This window comes from Lycium barbarum, chromosome 3 (assembly GCF_019175385.1).
Source record: "Lycium barbarum isolate Lr01 chromosome 3, ASM1917538v2, whole genome shotgun sequence".
Lineage (NCBI taxonomy): Eukaryota > Viridiplantae > Streptophyta > Magnoliopsida > Solanales > Solanaceae > Lycium > Lycium barbarum.
Window position 1 is genome coordinate 10,278,503 of NC_083339.1, and position 19,420 is coordinate 10,297,922.

The 19,420-nt window shown below is 35.6% G+C and overlaps 1 long non-coding RNA gene across 1 annotated transcript; it reads left to right on the forward strand.

The window, feature by feature from the left end:
* The first annotated feature begins 8,735 nt into the window (after window positions 1–8,735).
* LOC132633723 (uncharacterized) lies at window positions 8,736–11,259 on the forward strand. The gene is made up of 2 exons (XR_009579760.1): window positions 8,736–9,576; window positions 10,910–11,259. It is a non-coding gene; the product is annotated as an uncharacterized LOC132633723 (long non-coding RNA).
* Window positions 11,260–19,420: the final 8,161 nt, after the last annotated feature.

Here is a 19,420-nt window from a genome sequence, read left to right on the forward strand (position 1 = left end):
TCACATATCAGATCCAGAGTTAGCTCAGCAATATTCCTTGAAGACAACTGCAATTATTAATGGATGCGATGATCCTAGAAATAGAATATACCGAGTATTTTATTTGTGTTATATATTATGTGTCACGATTTAGTAGTGGAAAATATTGTTTGCATTCGACCTTTAGATCAATATGCATTACTTAAATTTAATCCTATTTCTTCACTGGATCCTATTAATTTGGGATGCTTTATGTATCGGGCTATCCTTTTTTTACTTAATCATAATCAATTAATTAGTAGAGATTTATATACACAACTTGTTGGACTAAGCGAGCTGAGAGATATGATCTTAACATTATAACATGGCGTGATGTTGTTTGTTTTGGGTCAAATTCACGCGATCTTTTTCTAAAAGGTCTCGCGCTATTAACATTATCCCTGCATCTTATATGTACATGTCTTTTCTTTTCAACTATCAATGTGAGACTTTATTTGCACACTCAACAATCTCCCTCTCGAACTATGTTATGCGTGGCCCACTACCACGATCCACCAGTTAATTTTACAGATTCACTATGTGCCACCCACATGAACGGAGCCAAAGCCCTGAGCTAGCTTCACTACAAGAAATATGGCTTTTAGTGGCGACATAAGTCAGTCGCCACTAAAAGAATCATATTATGGCGACTTTAGTAGCCCCTAAAACTGAAGCATATCGCTAAAAAAATATTCTACCATATTTCGAAGAAAGTCGCCACTAGAGAACAACGTTTAGTAGCGATTTTAGTCACCACTAAAAGATATAAATCTTTAATTGCAACTATAAGCGCCACCAAAGAATGATGTTAGTAGCAACTACAGTCGCCACTAAAGAATGACTTTTTAGTTGCAACCTCAGTCGCCGCAAATATTGATTATTTTTGTGACAACATATAGTCGCCACTGAGCCATTTTTTTCAGTAATTCAACCAATGCTGGCCTGATTGATTTTAAATGGCGACCTACTTTTTTGAAATGAATATACATGTATTTCTATCGATTCACGTCTATTACTAATAGCACATAATTCAACAAAAACAAGCATTTCCCAAGTAGAATATTATAAATAAGTACTTTCATTACAAAATAGTCAATTAACCATATAGTACCCAATACGTTATCATCATTGTCATTGTATGCATTTACATATCATTGTCATTGTATTCATTTACAGATGACCAAAAGAAACAAAACATGAAGTGTATTCACTCTTCAAACTCCTCCTTGTTGGACGCCTTTGACCAAAAAACAAAACATTAGGTGTTTTCAAACTCCTCCTTGATCGTCCCCCTTTGTGATTGTTTAAGAACCTTGTGCCTGCTATTAAGAGAAACAAGAAAACACAAGATCACAACATAGTCATTTGAACTGGCCATGCTTATACTCACCAGCAAAGTGTGGCCAAATATTTTGTAGATAATATATTACTATTATTACAAATGCATACAACAATCAAGACTTCTTAACCAGAAGAAGGATGAGGTTCTAAAATCAAGCTGGATGACACAAAGTTTGTGTTTTAGTTCCATATGAAGATAAGTAAGTTGATAAATTTAACCACACAAAGTCTATCAGACCTTCAAAACACCTTTAAGGCGACTATTTATAAGTTGCTACTATAAATTTGGAGCCAAAATATTTGAGTGGGCGGGAATTGTAATTCAGCAGATACTAGTGGCGACACAAGACAAGTCACTGCTAAATCTTTACCTTCTGTGGCAACTGTAGATGTCGCCACTTATATATATCCTTTTGTAGCAAAATATTAGGTCGCCACTAAAAACTCGCTACAAAAAGCCATATTTCTTAGCTTGTAGTGCTTCTTCTTGTGCGTGTGCATCTCCAAGCTATATCTGGCATGGTAAAGGTAGTATTTCAAATCCCGTGTCATCACTCCTAGTCATTTCTTTACTCGTTTCGTCAAATCAGCCAAAAAATATTCTTAACATTGTGTGATATTATCCGTTTCGAGTCAAGTTCGCATGATTGTTCTGATCTCATACCGTTGAAAGTATTCTCACACCTTCCATGTAGCTCCCTTCTTTCCAGCTACTAATAATATAAAAACTTTATTCATACATATCCAACACGATTCATGTCTTAACACATTAATAATTGACTTGGTGTAAAACACTGAGTACGAATTGGTTTTTTCTTTCTTTAATGGAGGTGGTTCGTGAATAGGAGCAAAAGGAAAAAAGATAAAGAGGGTTTCTGGCAATGATTGAAGTTATGCAATCTTCTTGGCCCAATACTATATAAACCTTAGTTTATCTAGTATTCAAAGTTTTTAATATTTTTTACTGACATATAAAATTTTAAATCATTAATAATGATACTAAAAGATCCCTAGCAAATATTAAATTTGAAGTAAGTGTATTAATATGATTAAAATTTAATCCAGACTAATTGGTATCATCTATATAATAGACTAGGGGGCAATGGCCCGTGCTGGCACGGGCCCAACATATTGAATTTAGAAATTCCATTTTCATTTTGGGAGGAGTGTTTTAGAGCTGTTGTTAAATGATATAGGATATGTGCAATATCTGAATAAGAATATGCAGCAGCTGTTCAACAATAGAGTAGCACTTTGAGCTTTCAGAAATGCAGTAGCTGTGTAACATAGAGCCTGTTTGGATGGGCTTAAAAAAACAGCTTATAAGCCCAAAAAAAAAAAACTGGGATAGCCTAGTCCAACAGATCGCCTCCAATTAAAGAAGCTGAAAATCCTAGTCCAACAGATCGCCTCCAATTTTATCAAAAATTTCCCCTTCAATGTGATAGAGATAGAGAAGTTAAGTTGTCACTAACATTGAAACCATAGCTTTCAAGAAGTCACAATTACATTTTGACAATTATCGAGAGAAACATGCTAAGGAGTAAGGGACCCTCTAGAGTATCAAAACACAGATCACTTTCAAGGTATTCACAATGAAGTAAATGAATTCTAAATGCAAATTACAATTTCTTCTCCGGCGTTCTGCCTCCAACTTTATGTACCTCTCATGTTTATTAGATAAGGAAGCTAGTAACCATTGGCAACATTAATACTGGCTTAAATTTGGGTCAGTCCCACAGCATTCATAAAGGCATAGCAACTTTTCCTTATAATGAGTTTCAAGCATTACTAAAACATAGGTAGCAATTCGACCTCCCAAAATGGCGAAAACGGACAAAGAAGTTGGACAATCTTGTGAACAAGAATTTCCGGGTGGGTGTTTGAGAAGAGAGATTAACTTCATGATTCAATTTCTCATGGATAAGAGATAAAGGGTAATTCACACAGTTCTATTTTACAGTTCATTCCACTCTTTCTACAAACTTTCTTAAGTTCTTTATAGTCATTTCACTGAAGTTTCAAGAAATAAATGGCATTTCTTTTTTAATGTAATGAAAATGGATATTGGCTTAACCCAACTATAGGAGCTAGCTGAAGTATTTGATATACTAAAACTGCTTTAAGAACTCCAAAAAAAAAAAGGGAAGAACATCATAAGTGCATTGCTACAAAACCTTGCATCATTGAACCTTTAAATGCTTTGGCAAATGTTACGACATATTGGGCTTTATGGACATGTAATAGTCAATCTAATACTTGGGAAATATATTTAACACTTGAAAATTTAATTGCTATGCAAAATAGTTTATAGACTTTAGGAGTCTCTCCTATACAAACTCTGTATTTTTTGGCATCTCAACATTCAATTTGCAAGCAGAATTGATGTGTTAATAAACCACGATGAATGAGTTAGCAGAGTAATATGAGAACAGGTGAGTACCACAAAGATAGTTATTAAATAGGTGAACTATCTATACGGTGAAAACCGGATATGAGCCAGAACGGTGATAAGGTAAATTGGTGATGGAAAAGGAGCGAAAACATACCGGATGCTGTTCAGTCCTACCCGGAGAAGGCATCTGTACCGGAGCTAAACGAGTCTGTCTTCTCCGTCATCGAAACGGCCAAGTCTGCTGATCCGAGCGTCTGTGGTCGTTGCCCCGAATAGTCGTTTGACCGGGTGGCCGTTGGTCCGCGTAACCGTCGCATGCGGACCCCGCACCAGTGGCGTGCTGTCATAGTCAACTACCTACCATGCGTGTGTCAGACGGCGCCGTCAGTCTAATCCCACCAAATCCGTGCAGGGCTGTCATTGTCATGATTATTTTATTAGTCTTCATTTGTGTGAGATCCAGAGGGTGGCACTATAAATAGGGCATGTCCTCCTTCCTTATGGGGGTTGGTTCCTACATTTTCTCCAAGAACACTTGTAATAGAATAGCCCATATATACAATCTTTCCTTCAATTTCTGATCCGGCCACAACCGTTTTGTTCACGTTTTAGCGTATTTAATCCATCAAGCATTCTACGCCGTTCATAAGCATTTGTGTTCGTAAACAAACCGCCATCACTAGCCATTTCATTAAAGAACTCTTGCATATATATTTTCTCTATCTCATATATATATTAAGACCCAAGCACATATCTTATACCCGCTTATAAATTCAATTGATTATCCGATTTCGGGGTAAACAGTTTGGCGCCCACCGTGGGGCTAGGATAATAGTGGCTTTCGATCTTGACTTATATCACATTCATCAAAATCAAAAACGCCCCTGCCCGTATCTACGAAAACGGACTAAATGGCCGACGCTGAGCAATCCGGTCATGTCAACAATACCGAAATTGTGGCGGAAAATGCAGGCAGCGGATTACGGAAATTGCCAAACCCCGCTGACTCGAACCCCGTCGATTCAAGGGAGGGACTCGACCGGCAAAATACCGTGGATCAAGAGAATGCCGCCCTGCCGGCCACTGATCCTCTAAATACTCACAATTCCGCTACATTGTCTCGGACCCAGGGCCGAGGAAACCCGGATGCGCCAAATGACGGTGTGAGCTTACGTTTAATTTTTGAAATGTTGCAGGAACAAAGAGCGGCGATTGCCGAGCAAGCAATAACGATTGCCCGGTTACAGAGCGGGAAAGGTGAACCGGGGCCGGAAAAGGCAAAGGGTACTGCTGAGATCGGAAGAAATGAGACACGAATGGTTGAGAGCGACGGTTCCGGAGCCGGCTCCTCTACCGAGGTTCTAAAGATGCTCGAAACTTTGGCGAAACGGGTAGATTCGACCGAAAAGAGGGTCGAGACATACAATTCTCGGGTAGACCAAATACTGGGGGGCCCACCTTTGTTGAAGGGGCCGAATTCGAAAAGGTACATTCAGAGACCTTTTCCGCCAAGTGCGGCCCCAAAACTGATCCCGAAGAGATTCAAAATGCCCGATGTACAGAAGTATGACGGCACAACGGACCCGCACGAGCATGTGACCTCATATACCTGTGCCATAAAGGGCAATGATATGGAGGAAGATGAGATCGAGTCGGTGTTGCTGAAAAAATTTGGCGAAACTCTGTCGAAGGGGGCGCTGACGTGGTATGACCACCTACCCGAGCATTCGATCACTTCCTTTGAAATGCTCGCTGATGCCTTCGTAAAGGCACATGCCGGTGCCATAAAGGTGCAGGCCCGTAAGGCCGATATCTTCCGAATAACCCAAAGGGACGACGAGCTACTGCGGGAGTTCGTTAACCGGTTTCAGAGGGAACGAATGGAACTCCCCCCGGTACCTGAAGAATAGGCCGCACAAGCTTTCACAAAGGGGCTCAACATGCTAAGTTCAGCTGCTTCGGCCAAATTAAAGGAAAATTTGTTGGAATATGAGGCCGTCACATGGGCTGACGTCCACAATCGGTACGAGTCAAAGATTCGGGTGGAAGACGATCAACTCGAATTCTCTCCGGTAAAGTTAAAAGTGAATGGAAGCTTCGAGAAACCGAGGAAGGGTTATGAAGGGAAATCCGAATCATCTAAAGAAAGTTTTCGGCCATACTCACACTCAGAGAGATAAAATTTCAGGTCGGAGAAGCCAAGGGAAGGCCCGAGCCACTTCTCAGGTCGAGGTAGCAAGCAGGTCGAGCGCCCATCAAACAGCCCGGGGCTCTCGTTCAGGAGCGATGCCGGAATTTCTGGCAGCAATAAGGTTCCACCAAAGATCTCGGAGTACAACTTCAACGTCAGTACCTCGGATCTTGTCTCGGCCATCGGTCGCGTCCCGGATGTGCGGTGGCCGAACCACTAAGGACAGATACGGGACAACGGGATCTGAATGTGGTGTGTGAATATCACGGAACCCACGGTCACAAAACTGAGGATTGCCGCCAGTTGAGAGAGGAGGTAGCCCGGTTATTGAAAAACGGCCACCTCAGAGATCTATTGAGCGAGCGAGCCAAAAACCATTACAAGGAAAGGGAAGCTCAACGGAGGGTCGAACCGGTTGAACATCAGCATACAATCAACATGGTAGTAGGGGGTATTGACATCCCTCGGGGTCCGGTAATGAAGCGGACAAAGATTTCCATTGTTCGGGAAAAACGCACCCGGGATCATTTACCCTGGGGTTCTATCTCCTTCGACGACGAGGACGCAGAGGGCGTCATTCAACCGCACAATGATGTGTTGATAATTTCTATACTTATCTTTAAAACTAAGGTTAAACGTATCTTGATTGACCCAGGTAGCTCAGCCAACATCATTCGGTGGAGAGTGGTCGAACAGCTGGGGCTGCTTGATCAGATCGTACCAGCAACCCGGGTACTCAGCGGGTTCAACATGGCAAGCGAAACCACAAAAGGGGAAATCTCGTTGCCCGTGAACATTGAAGGCTCCATTCAACAAACTTTGTTCTACGTGATCGAAGGGGACATGAAGTACAATGCATTATTGGGCAGACCTTGGATACATAGCATGAGGGCAGTGCCTTCAACGTTGTATCAGTTGCTGAAATTCCCCACCCTAGAGGGGGTGAAAACCATCCACGGTGAGCAACCCGCAGCAAAGGAAATGTTCGCTGTGGAGGAATCAACGCCCCGGTCCAGGGAGCCAGCTCACGAAGAAAGGGGTGTAACCGGAGGGGAAGCCCCCCAATAGCAATCAAAGAATACCGGGTCAGATCCGGTATATGAAGAGGATGACTTCGGGGTACCCAGATCTTTTGTCATGCCGGATGACTCGGACGCGACCAAATCGACCGTGGAGGAACTGGAGCAGATCATCCTGTTCGAGTTCTTACCAGACAGAAAGGTATACCTGGGCACGGGGCTCACCCCGGAGCTCAGGCGCAAATTAATTGAGTTTCTTCAGGCTAACGTCGATTGCTTTGCGTGGTCGCATATAGATATGACAGGTATATCACCAGAGATAGCATCACATAAACTCAGCTTGGACGGGAGGTTTCCCCCGGTGAAGCAAAAATGGAGGCCCATGGCGGAGCCAAAACACGCCTTCGTCAAAGACGAGGTAACAAAGCTTTTAAATATAGGTTCCATCCGGGAGGTAAAATATCCGGATTGGCTCGCTAACGTGGTGGGGGTGCCCAAAAAAGGTAACAAATTTCGAATGTGTGTCGATTATAAAGACTTAAACAAGGCATGCCCGAAGGACTCATTTCCGTTACCTCACATCGATAGAATGATTGATGCGACGGCCGGACATGAAATGTTAAGTTTTCTCGACGCTTACTCCGGGTATAACCAGATCCGGATGCACCCGGAGGATCAAGAGAAAACGTCCTTCATTACTCGATATGGGACTTACTGCTATAATGTCATGCCTTTCGGATTCTGTATACGCAAAAGTTTCATCTGGCTTTCGCATGAAGCAGTGGTGACGATGAGGGAGCAGAGGCCGGAGCTCGTTCGCCTGAGCTCTGGCGGCGGTATTGAGAGCAGAAGCCTTCAAAAAAATTTATAAATAATAATAATAATAAGGTATTCTACTTTAAATAGATATGTAGCTATTAATTGTATTTAACATATAAATATGTACTAATGTTAGTTATGCCATGTAGTATTAGTTGGTCAACCCTATATTATTACTAATTTTATTAGCTATATTTCTTCTCTTTCGAGGAAGCTCAAACAATCATAGTCGACCCCCTCCCCTATTTCACACAATACGTCGTCCATTATTTCCATATTGGCTTATGTAAGTGATGATTATGAATTTACGAACTTTTAAACATCAATGGCTTTTATAAGTTGTGATCAGCTCAAAACTTTTGAATTAAAGTTCGTTGGGGATGATTCTCATAGTTATCATTGAAATTCAAGGGGGAAAATGGTGACTTAGATATGTGAGTGGAGGAGTTTGTGGCGGAAGTGTGATGATTATACACTTTGTATACACATTCAATGTATATACAAAATATATATGAAGCGTAATATATTATACTAAGTGTATAAATAAAGCATATCTGCATTATAATGTGTATAGTGGTATTGGGGAGGAATATACACGTGGATATACCTAAATATACATCGGATACTACAACAGCAACATACCTAGTTAATCCCACAAGTGGGTCTTTATTGGATGCTAAAGGTGAAAATTCATTCGCAGTATTTCCGAAGAGCATGTGGATAAAACGAGGTTTTATCAAATAATCTTCTAGAATTGCAAAATTTATTCATCTATTTTTGGGGTGCGGCCCTCCCCGTACTGTGAACAGGGAATGCTTCGTACATCGGGCTGTCTTTTTTTTTTTTTTCATTTGGTTGTTGTTTTAGTGATGCTCAGTTTTGTTATTGAATATGTGAGACCAATGTAAAGGGGTTTCCTTCCAGTTCACTGAATTTCTTTTCAACTGAATGAACAAATAGGGCGACAGGAAGGTGTTGAACATTGGGTTGAGTTGTTACGAAAGTACTTTATTATGAATAAGTTCGTGTGATTCGGAAGTCTGACCTAATACTCAGAGAACAGTTTTTTCCATCCTTCATTTTTGGTTTAATATTTGTTCTTTAGATTAGAATGAATTGGTCCTTTGACAGAGTGTGTCACTGGTACTATGGTTACGCGCACTTCGCAGCTTTGGATGAGCAAACAAACCTTCATGTTTCAGATTCAATTAATTATTCAAACCATATTAAAGAAGTCAAAAGGTTCTGAGAAATTCAATTTAGCGGAAAACTACCAAAATATTTCACAGCTCTGATTATATTTAACATCTGAGTTTGATAAATATCTGATGGGGACCAAAAGTGCACTTAGTCCCACTTCCCATCCCAAGCAGCCATACTTTGTCACCTTTCCTTTTGCCTCCAAATATGCCAATTCATACCACATGGAAGAAGAAGATTGGTTCCCAAATCTATGCAATGTCATCAAAGCAGGTTCCATATCACTCTCTCCAAGCTTCAACCCTTTTCCCATCTCATTTATCACTGGCTTTCCTGATGCTGGCAAGCAAAAATGCTCTATCGCTGACTTAAAATTAGGCACATAAATCTCTGTTGATTTTTTGTCTACCAACTTCTTTCTCAAAATACATGTATTACGAATTTGATTTGGTTTCTTGAAACTGCATTCTTCTCAGTACATTGTCTGACACTTTCACCATTTTTTAAAGGCAAACAAGGAGATTGTTAAGATCCAGAGAGTGGTTGCTCCGATGAGTCAAGTGCAGCTAAAGAACCTAATCAAAGCCCATAAGGTAAGTAGACGTATATTTTCATATGTGCCTGCATGTGCGCGCTCACATGCTCGATTAATGAGCTGAAGTTTTAATTTGTGGGATAAACTTAGCCTGACAAGTTGTTCTTTCATTTATAATTTTCCCAATTGTGTATCTAAGTGCCATAAAATATTATTAACCTGCGTGGTGTGGTTAAATTGATTTACTTCATTGATTGCTTTATAGTACTTTACTTTTCAATACCTAAATTTTTCCTGCCTTTTGATTGTGACTGTTTGTGGCTTACATTGGTTCTGCGGGTTAGTTGATTTAATTCTCACACATATGTGCTTGAACTTGCGATGAGAATGCGAATATTGGTATCTGGTATTTGTTTCCTTCATTGATTAAAACTTCACTATTAAGTAGAACTTCACCTTTACGGGTAACAAACCTTTTGTATGTTAAGAATGCCACCAACAAAATGACTTCCTGATTTTCTAGCCATCCTTTTTTCTCTCTCCTTTTGTTCTGTGTTTTTTCGGTGTTCCGTTTTTTGTACAATCGGACTGTGATGATTTAATTATCTATTCTGATGCTTCGCTTTATTTTTCTAGCTTCACCCTCAAGAAAATAAAGAAAGAATTAGTTTAGAATTAGCAAACTAATTAACCAGTGATTTGATCTCATAAGTGAGAATTATTTCAGTAGAGTTTAGGTTCATTATAACTGTGTATGCTTCATTTTTTCTGATGATGGAAACTTGAAAGCACAAAGATGTCATGCTGCTTGATTTCTGATTCTTTTTGCGAGTTCTAATCGTAGCGGATAATTTTCTGAGAAGGTATGAGATTTTTCTCATGTTAATCTTTCAATGTAAATGCCTAGAATTTATAGCTTGGTCTCAGTTGAAGAGGACATGATTTATTCTTCTAGGAGGACCCCTATTTCTTCCTATGTATTTAGATTTTAAAAACTCCTCAGATTATGATTTACCCTTAGTTCAAAAGGACATAATTAGAGGAAATGTTAATTTTTTAAAAAGGAAATGCCACATTGTTTCGGGTGCAAAATCTGATTATACATGAATACTCTTGATGTAGGCTTTATTGTGGTCATTTATTGGAATAGCAGCAGTATTGGGGGACTGCATCATTCTATCATGTTTTGCATATATGTGGCTAATGTGACGGTTAATATGAGATAGCAGCAGAACAGTTAAATCTTGCTGATAGGTTCTTTCCTTTTTAAGTAAAAATATTTTCTTTCTCCTGTCTATTTGAAACATTGCCTTATGAGAAGGGATCTCACCATAAGTGGTCACCTTATAGATGTCAAAATTATGACAGTCTAAGTGCTACAATTTTTCCAGGTCAGCTGAGCATGGACTCATATAGAAGGCAAAAAAGTCCTTGACATTTAGCAGACCTTTGTGCTTCACAGGTTGTAATTTGAAAGCAAAACTGTCTTGAGTTCTTAGATGACGAAGGTAGCGTATTTTGTGCAGATTTCTTGGCTTTCACATTTGTGGATGAGACCTGCTAAAAAACAATAGATGCGAGCTTCTTCGTCTCTGGTGATTGTTGAATTCACCATGTGAATATTGAATGCTCTATCTTATATGCTCTTATACTATCATGCTCTAGTGTTATTTTGAAAGTACTGCAACGAGACTTCACAATATTTTTCTTCCAATGTGAAAAAGAAGGAAGAATAGATCTATTTTTGGTACTCTTTAAATAGCAATTTCTTTTAATTGATTGGTGTTAACTTGATTTTTATAGTTGCTCCATAACTTCTCCTCTGTTGTGGTTTTTGGAGTGGTGAAGGTTTACCATTAGACTGATGACGTCAACTCCTGCTAATGATGAATCCAAATGTGCTTGCTGTGTGATGTATCAGCAGATGCAAAAAAAGTCTATAATGTTGTGGGTTTAATATGGCTCCAGGATACTATACAAGTCCTTTTGCACATGTAATGGAGATGAAAGTATCCTATTCCTGTTTGGCACATGAACAAAAAATTGACATGTATCTATTGTTTTGCCCTTACGTATTAGTTTTTTCTTTTTATATTTTTCATGTCAAAACAAATATAATCATACTAGCAACACATGCCCGTGCGATGCACGGGCCGAACATGTCTATTCGCTTTACTGAGCCAGTCTTTAAGGTTTGTATTTTGAAAATAACTTTTAAAAACATTCTAATTGTTATTATATATACAAAATGTATTTTATGTACTATCACTTTAGTTGTAATTAAAAGTCTTTGAGATGGAAAGAGTCGGACTTTTTTATCATTATCATGACAATGAAAGTTGTTCATTGATGTAAACAAAATTAGTAAGAATATAAGGGAAAATAAATATTTTGGTTCTAAATTTTTTCTTTTAGATTCTTCAATATTTTATATGTATATCGATAGATTGATATCCATTTCAATTAAGTAATTGTTCAGTTCAAACATAAGAACCATTTTGTTGTATATATTGGATTAAATATTTTTATTAAATTAATTTTAATTGTTACAAGGAAATCAAAATTAGAAAGATATATGTTATATCATTAATCACCAAATTTTAATTCTGAAATGAAAATATAAAGTAATACATTTTATAAATGTAAAAAAATAATAATCAGAGACTGCAAAGGAGGTAAATAAGTAAAGTATTGATAATGAAGGAAAACGGGGATAAATGTCACTCCCTCCTTATACTTTTACTTGTCGATGTTAACATATCAAGGAAAAAAATCACGGAAAAAAAATCTTCTTCTTATTTTACCTATCACATTAATTATTCATTTTCAAATCATTTTCTGAGGCTATTGAGACTATATACCAATAAATATAGATATTATGATCAAATATATACTTTATTTATTAATTTTAAAAGAACGTGAAAAGTAAAAAGTGAACAAGTTATGTGTAGGAGCATTAAAATAACTTTTGGTACAAATTTGCATTGCTATTGTTCGTCCTCTCTTCACATTTAAAGTGTTGACAAAGAACAAAAACGGGAATAATAGAAATAGAAAAGAAGATAAATATAGAATAGAAAAATAGACATATATTTTTAGTAATGTGGCCAAGTAATATGGACGAAGGGAGTACTTCATTTTTATTAATTTTTAAAGAACGTGAAAAGTCAAGTATAGTAATGTGGTCAAGTAACATGGAACGGAAGAAATATTTTATTTATTAATTCTTAAAGAACGTAAAAAGTCAGGTATAGTAATGTGGCTAAGTAATATGGAACGGAAGGAGTACTTTATTTATTAATTCTTAAATAGCGTGGTCAAAATGAACAAGTAAAAGTGCACGGAGGAAATAAATATGTGTTGGAGAATTAAAATAGAAGTGCACACGTGTGTACATGAGAAGAGAATAAATATTCAGCACTGTGGCTTATATCCACGTGAGATTTATTTCTTCTCAAAGAATGTGAAAAGTCAAAAGTGAACAAATTAAAGTGCATGGAGGAAATAAATTTGTGTAGGAGAATTAAAATTGAACTGCATATGTCTATACACGAGAAGAGAATAAATATTCAGTTAGAACACGAAAAGTCAAAAGTGAACAAGTAAAAGTGCACGGGGGAAATAAATGTGTCGGAGAATTAAATTTAAAGTGCATACGTCTATACATGAGAAGGGAATAAATATTAAGTATTATGACACATGTTTACATGGGATATAAAAATAGTTGAATAAAGTGTACAAATTATATAGCTCATGGTACAAGAATTTAATGCGGGTACAATTCGTGAAGCTGTAGGTACAAGCTTGAGGAGCAGTGTTCGTCCCCCCAAGCCGCTTACATATAATAGAAATGTAAAAAGTCAAAAGTGAACAAGTAAAAGTGCATGGAGAAAATAAATTTGTGTAGGAGAATTAAAATTGAACTGCATATGTCTATACATGAGAAGAGAATAAATATTCAGCTAGAACATGAAAAATTAAAAGTGAACAAGTAAAAGTGCACGAAGGAAATAAATATGTTAAGAATGTAAAAAGTCAAAAGTGAACATGTAAAAGTGCACGGAGGAAATAAATATGTTAAGAATGTAAAAAGTCAAAAGTGAACATGTAAAAGTGCACGGAGGAAATAAATATGTTAAGAATGTAAAAAGTCAAAAGTGAACATGTAAAAGTGCACGGAGGAAATAAATTTGTGTAGAAGAATTAAAATTGAACTGCATATGTCTATACATGAGAAGAGAATAAATATTCAGCTAGAACATGAAAAGTTAAAAGTGAACAAGTAAAAGTGCACGGAGGAAATAAATATGTCGGAGAATTAAATTTGAAGTGCATACGCCTATACATGAGAAGGAAATAAATATTAAGTATTATGACATATGTCTACGTGGGATATAAAAATAATTGATTTTAAAGTGTACAAGTTATATAACTTTTGGTACATTTTCTATAAGAATGTAAAAAGTCAAAAGTGAACATGTAAAAGTGCACGGAGGAAATAAATTTGTGTAGGAGAATTAAAATTGAACTTCATATGTCTATAAATGAGAAGAGAATAAATATTCAGTTAGAACACTATATTAATTGGTTACTTCGTCTAAATTTGGATTTGCACTGACTAATTGCTTATTGCTCTATCAATTTCAGTTTATGTAATTCTATTTCTTTTTTTAGTCTATTAAAAATATTTTTTCTAAATTTAGAAATTAATTAAACTAAAAGTTTCAATTTTATTCTTAATAACTAGCTTTTATAGCCATCGCCTACCAATCGCTACATGGTGCCTGGGTTGTTCGCTACTAATAATAACTAGGTAATCGTGCTTCGCGCGGGGATCAAAATATCAATAACTAACTAATTAACTATATAATAGCCACATACTATGATATTTCAAACAATTGTTTTTAATATTTTTCAGTTCAAGCCTAATAAATTAATAAAGGTGATTTTTTTCCGTTAAGAACCATGTAAAGAAAGAAAATAATCAAGAAAATATGATCTCCTTACGTGCATATGACTATAACTTAAAGACATACAGTCAAATCTCTCTATAATTGTCATTCGTTATAACAACATTTCATTATAACGGTCTGATTTTCTTCGAAACCAATTTTTCATGTTATATTTTACTTCTATATAATAGCATTCTACCTATAACAACGGTGTCATTCATTATAGCGGTACACTCTTTGTAAAATTATCTCTCCATAATAACCATACTCAAATATTATGTGATAATATTTTGTAAGAAATATATTACGTGTAAAATAAAATATTAAAATATTCATGGTAATCATCATTAATATCATGCACATAGTAAATTTCAAGAGACAGCGGATGCAGAAAGTGATAACGGAAGTGTCAATGAAGAGCCTCAACTTACTACTACTTGGGATGAGATAGAATAGTCAACTGTTAAGCTCTTAGACAACCTTCAAGAGAAAGCTATTTAATCCCTTTTTGCTGAAAGTTTGGACAAATTCTTCGTCAATTCAAGCATTATATTATCACTAAGAGATTAGTTACGAAACAACCTACAATTGTAGAATTCTCATATCAAACTTGAAATATTTAAATTCTCAATTAATTTTAAATGTATATATTCCTGAGATTTTAATTCTTTATCGGTATGGTTCAACTAATTATGGATTTGTTAGTAATTTATTAATCTTTCTAAGTATTAATTAATGAAATATGAAAATCAATTAAGATTTTAAATTTAACAAGTATATTGTTTTCCTTTATAATATAAAAAATACATAAAATAATAGTTTGCGTACTTGTATTTATAATAGCTAAATGAGATCTAAACATCAAATGCAAACATACATACATACATAACAGTACCTCACTATAGCAGCAATGAAATTTCCGGACAAACGCTGCCATTATAGAGAGGTTTGACTGTAGTACGGTTTCAACTTTGTACATTTAGTATGTGCATATAAGTATTAAATTCATTTTCCTTTCATTATGGAACAAATATTAATACTTTCAAATTTCTCCTTATTTATAATCCAAAAAAAAGACTATAAAATAAAGAGGAATGAAGTGAAAGTGCAAAATCTGCCCTAAATCTATTGCATGTGTCATTTTTGCTTCTTTTTGTCATTGTAATTTCCTTGCTTCCTTAGTTTTAAAAAAGAAAAATAAATGTGTATCAACCTTCCACTATAATTAATTCCCTTTCATCCTCAAAGTCATTATATACTAAAATTTCTAAATTTTTTAAAAATTTATTGAATACTTCTGAAATCTTCTCCTATAAACTCAACATACACATCAAAAAGTGTGGAGAGAATTCGCAAGAGTTCAGATGGATGATACTCCAAACTTCAGTTTTTTTTAAGAAATATCTTTTGGCCATTCACCTGAATAGGTTATCACGTTAGAATCACTAAGAGAGAAATAAAAATAACATAACCAAGAGAAAAGATGATAAAAAAGAAATAAAGTATTAAAAAATGAGAAGAAAAGAAAAGAAAAATCTTAAATGGGAGACACACATTGTTATTCAGAACATTTTTTTTCAAACTCGTTGTACGATCGACAATGAACTTACTCAAGAGGTTACACATTTATTGTAATCCTTTTCCATTTAAAAGAAAGCTATAGTAAAGGATGAATAAAGAATTGGCGTTTTAACCCATAAAATAGAAGAAAAAGAAGTATGCTAATAGTTTATACCTTGCTTTTGGTAGAGTGCTAAAGTATGATACCGTCCAAAAGATAGCATATATCAATGGTACACAACACATTAGAACATGTAGCTATATCAGGATGTCAAAGAACTGCAATAATAATTTATTATCATATTTTGGGAGCCCCATGTAGCACCAAAATGTGGAACCAACTGAACAAAATAGATCTTTTTGAAATGGGAATGGGAACACGTTAAGAACTATATATGTGAACTAGTAAATTGGCCCAAGTTATAAAGTTAATATATAATTAGTTCAAACATTTATATATGTTATGGCTTTACTTATTTAGATCTTAGTTTCTTGTGTTTATTCGTTCAGATCCCTTCCCCCTTTCTCATTCTACACCCGCATGTGGTCCCTCTCAGTTTGTGCAATTTCTTATATTTTCCATAAATATTCTGGAGAATTTCGAAAAAATGATCACAATAGTTATTACGTTATTCACGAATATTTGATTTTGGCATTGATAATTGTTCTCATGCTCTAGCTGAAGAAAGGGGAGTGTCGAAGTTGTTTCAAAGGTATTAAGAAGTGCATAGACATTAATTCATAGTATTGGTATTAATTAGAGAATAAAAACAAATGGTCAAAAATAAAAAAAATAAAAACTTAAAAAAATCTTTATATGGAAAAGCAGTACATGAGCATAAAATTAGTTGCTGAAGGAAAAAGAAGAAAGCAAAAAATAAAATATTTTTTCCTTCTAGCTTTTGATAGCATGACTGATAAGAACTATGAGTCCACCCTTTTAGTGTTCACCAAGATATTAAAAAGTGCATAGACATTAATTCATAGTATTGGTATTAATCAGCTTTTGATAGCATGACTGATAAGAACTATGAGTCCACCCTTTTAGTGTTCACTAAGGTATTAAGAAGTGCATAGACATTAATTCATAGTATTTGTATTAATTAGAGAATAAAAACAAATGGTCAAAAATAAAAAAAATAAAAACTTAAAAAAAATCTTTGTATGGAAAAGCAGCACATGAGCATAAAATTAGTTATTGAAGGAAAAAGAAGAAAGCAAAAAATAAAATATTTTTTCCTTCTAGCTTTTGATAGCATGACTGATAAGAACTATGAGTCCACCCTTTTAGTGTTCACCACCTGAAGGTTCACCAAACAGTTTAGGGGACCTGGTCCCTTAAAGCTGTCTTCCCAGATAATGATGGAAAGTAAGTAAAACAAGATATTTATGTGTAAAACTCCTTGCTTAAGGGATTAAAAATCACGAACTATCCCAGTAGGATTTTCAATTTCACTAAACTGAGCAATGTTTCAGATTACAAGCTTTTACAACCTCAGAATTAAACTCTTAATCCCTCCCCTTACAGTAACTCTATTGCAAGCTCTTTCTTTGACTAACTCTAGTCAACCACCGAACTAATTCAGCTAACTCTAGCTGAATTCTCACACCACTCTGACTAACTCTAGCCAAGTGTTTACAACAAAAGCCTGATAAAGACAAACTACCTACGAAACTCTTCTTAAAGAAGTGTAGGTTTACAATGTAGAGATCATAAAGACTAGACAATTCTAGGACTTAAAACATCTTCCATTGTTGAGATCTGGTCGTTGAAATCTATCTTAGCTTATTCTTGAAGGCCCTAAGAAGAACTGTGGCGGCTGCACTTGTGAGAGTCTAATCCTTTTAGGTTTTCAAGTGTTAGGTCAAATAATGTCCAACATGTTGTATAAATATGAGACCAAATAGAGAGCATGTGAGGAATACGTGACCATGAGTGGTAACTTTCCACGGTCTTTTAGTCTCTAGTACACATATAGTTGTGCTGCTGCAGTTCTGCCTGAATGGTGCAACAGCTTAACAACTATTAATTACCGTGCAGTACTCCCATGAGACCTGATAGAGGACCTGGTCCTTGGGTCTTTTGTCAATCATCAAAACAGTAGAAATACTGTAACTCATCAATGACTTTAATGGTCCACATCAACTAAAATGAAAAAATAATGTTTAAAAATCTAAGAAATTTCTTCAATCAATGAGCTATTACACCGACATTACAGAAAGGAAATATATTTAAGCAAAAATATTTTCTAAATGAAATATTCCTAATCATAACGAAAATGGAGCAAATCATAAATTACATGTACAGTTTCAATCAAATAGATATATAACAATTATCTATTTCCTCCCCGAAGAGGAACCACAAATTTCATTGGAACGAAAGTTCCAAATCAAAGAACCCCAGATTTTGTTTCTAAAACCTAGACTCATGTTTTGAACCCCCAACTGGTTATCGGAATTTGGAAGTTGAGTTGGCTGATTCTGTTAGTAAATATAAGGAAATTAATCTTTGTTCCATAGTGCGAACTCATTTTCATGATATTAGATGTTGTATGATCCCGACATATCAGCTTGCAATCTCTTTTTAGCCTTGCTACATTAGTATTGGAAAAGCAGAATTTCAAAGAAGACGTACATTTGTATATGTTCTCTCTTTGAGATTTTTGATATTTCAAATTTTTTCCTTTGGTAAACTCATATATAGGGACTTTAACTAATATATTAGTCACCCAAAATTTAGATTAATAATGATTTGATTGATACTAATTGGATATGGGAAGATGATGTAGGTGCTATAACATACACGTGTTAGTTGAGTGGGAAAACATATTTGTCATGAATAGATGGGCGTAAAGAGACAACATGTAATTTGTTTTGAAAATATCACTGCAAGAAGTTTCTTGAGTAGTGACTCTTCCTGTGCTATTGTGAGAATGAAATAATGGATTGTGGTATACAGATGGAGATATGGTGTATTTGAGAGGAATGTTTAAGTCCCCAAGGAAATACATTGTTCATGCATAATTATACAATGCCTATCCATTGTTATACAAAGCATATACGTTATTTATACGCTATATATAGGATATAAAAATGTATATGTAATATAATACTATATATAGTGTATAAAGATGTATATGTATTATATAATAGTGTATATACGTTTTATATCTCATGTTATACCAGTTGAATATGTTGACATATAATAAATTAAAATAAGGGAGCATAAACTATCATAATCTAATGTGCAATGAATGTGCGATTGGACCTTCCTATTTCATGGTCCCTTTCTTTTTCTCTTTTCGAGATCTTCTTATTCCATGTTTACCATGTGTGAAAATAAAATTTATTAATTCTTCCATCTCAATTTAAATGTCTTACTTTCATTTT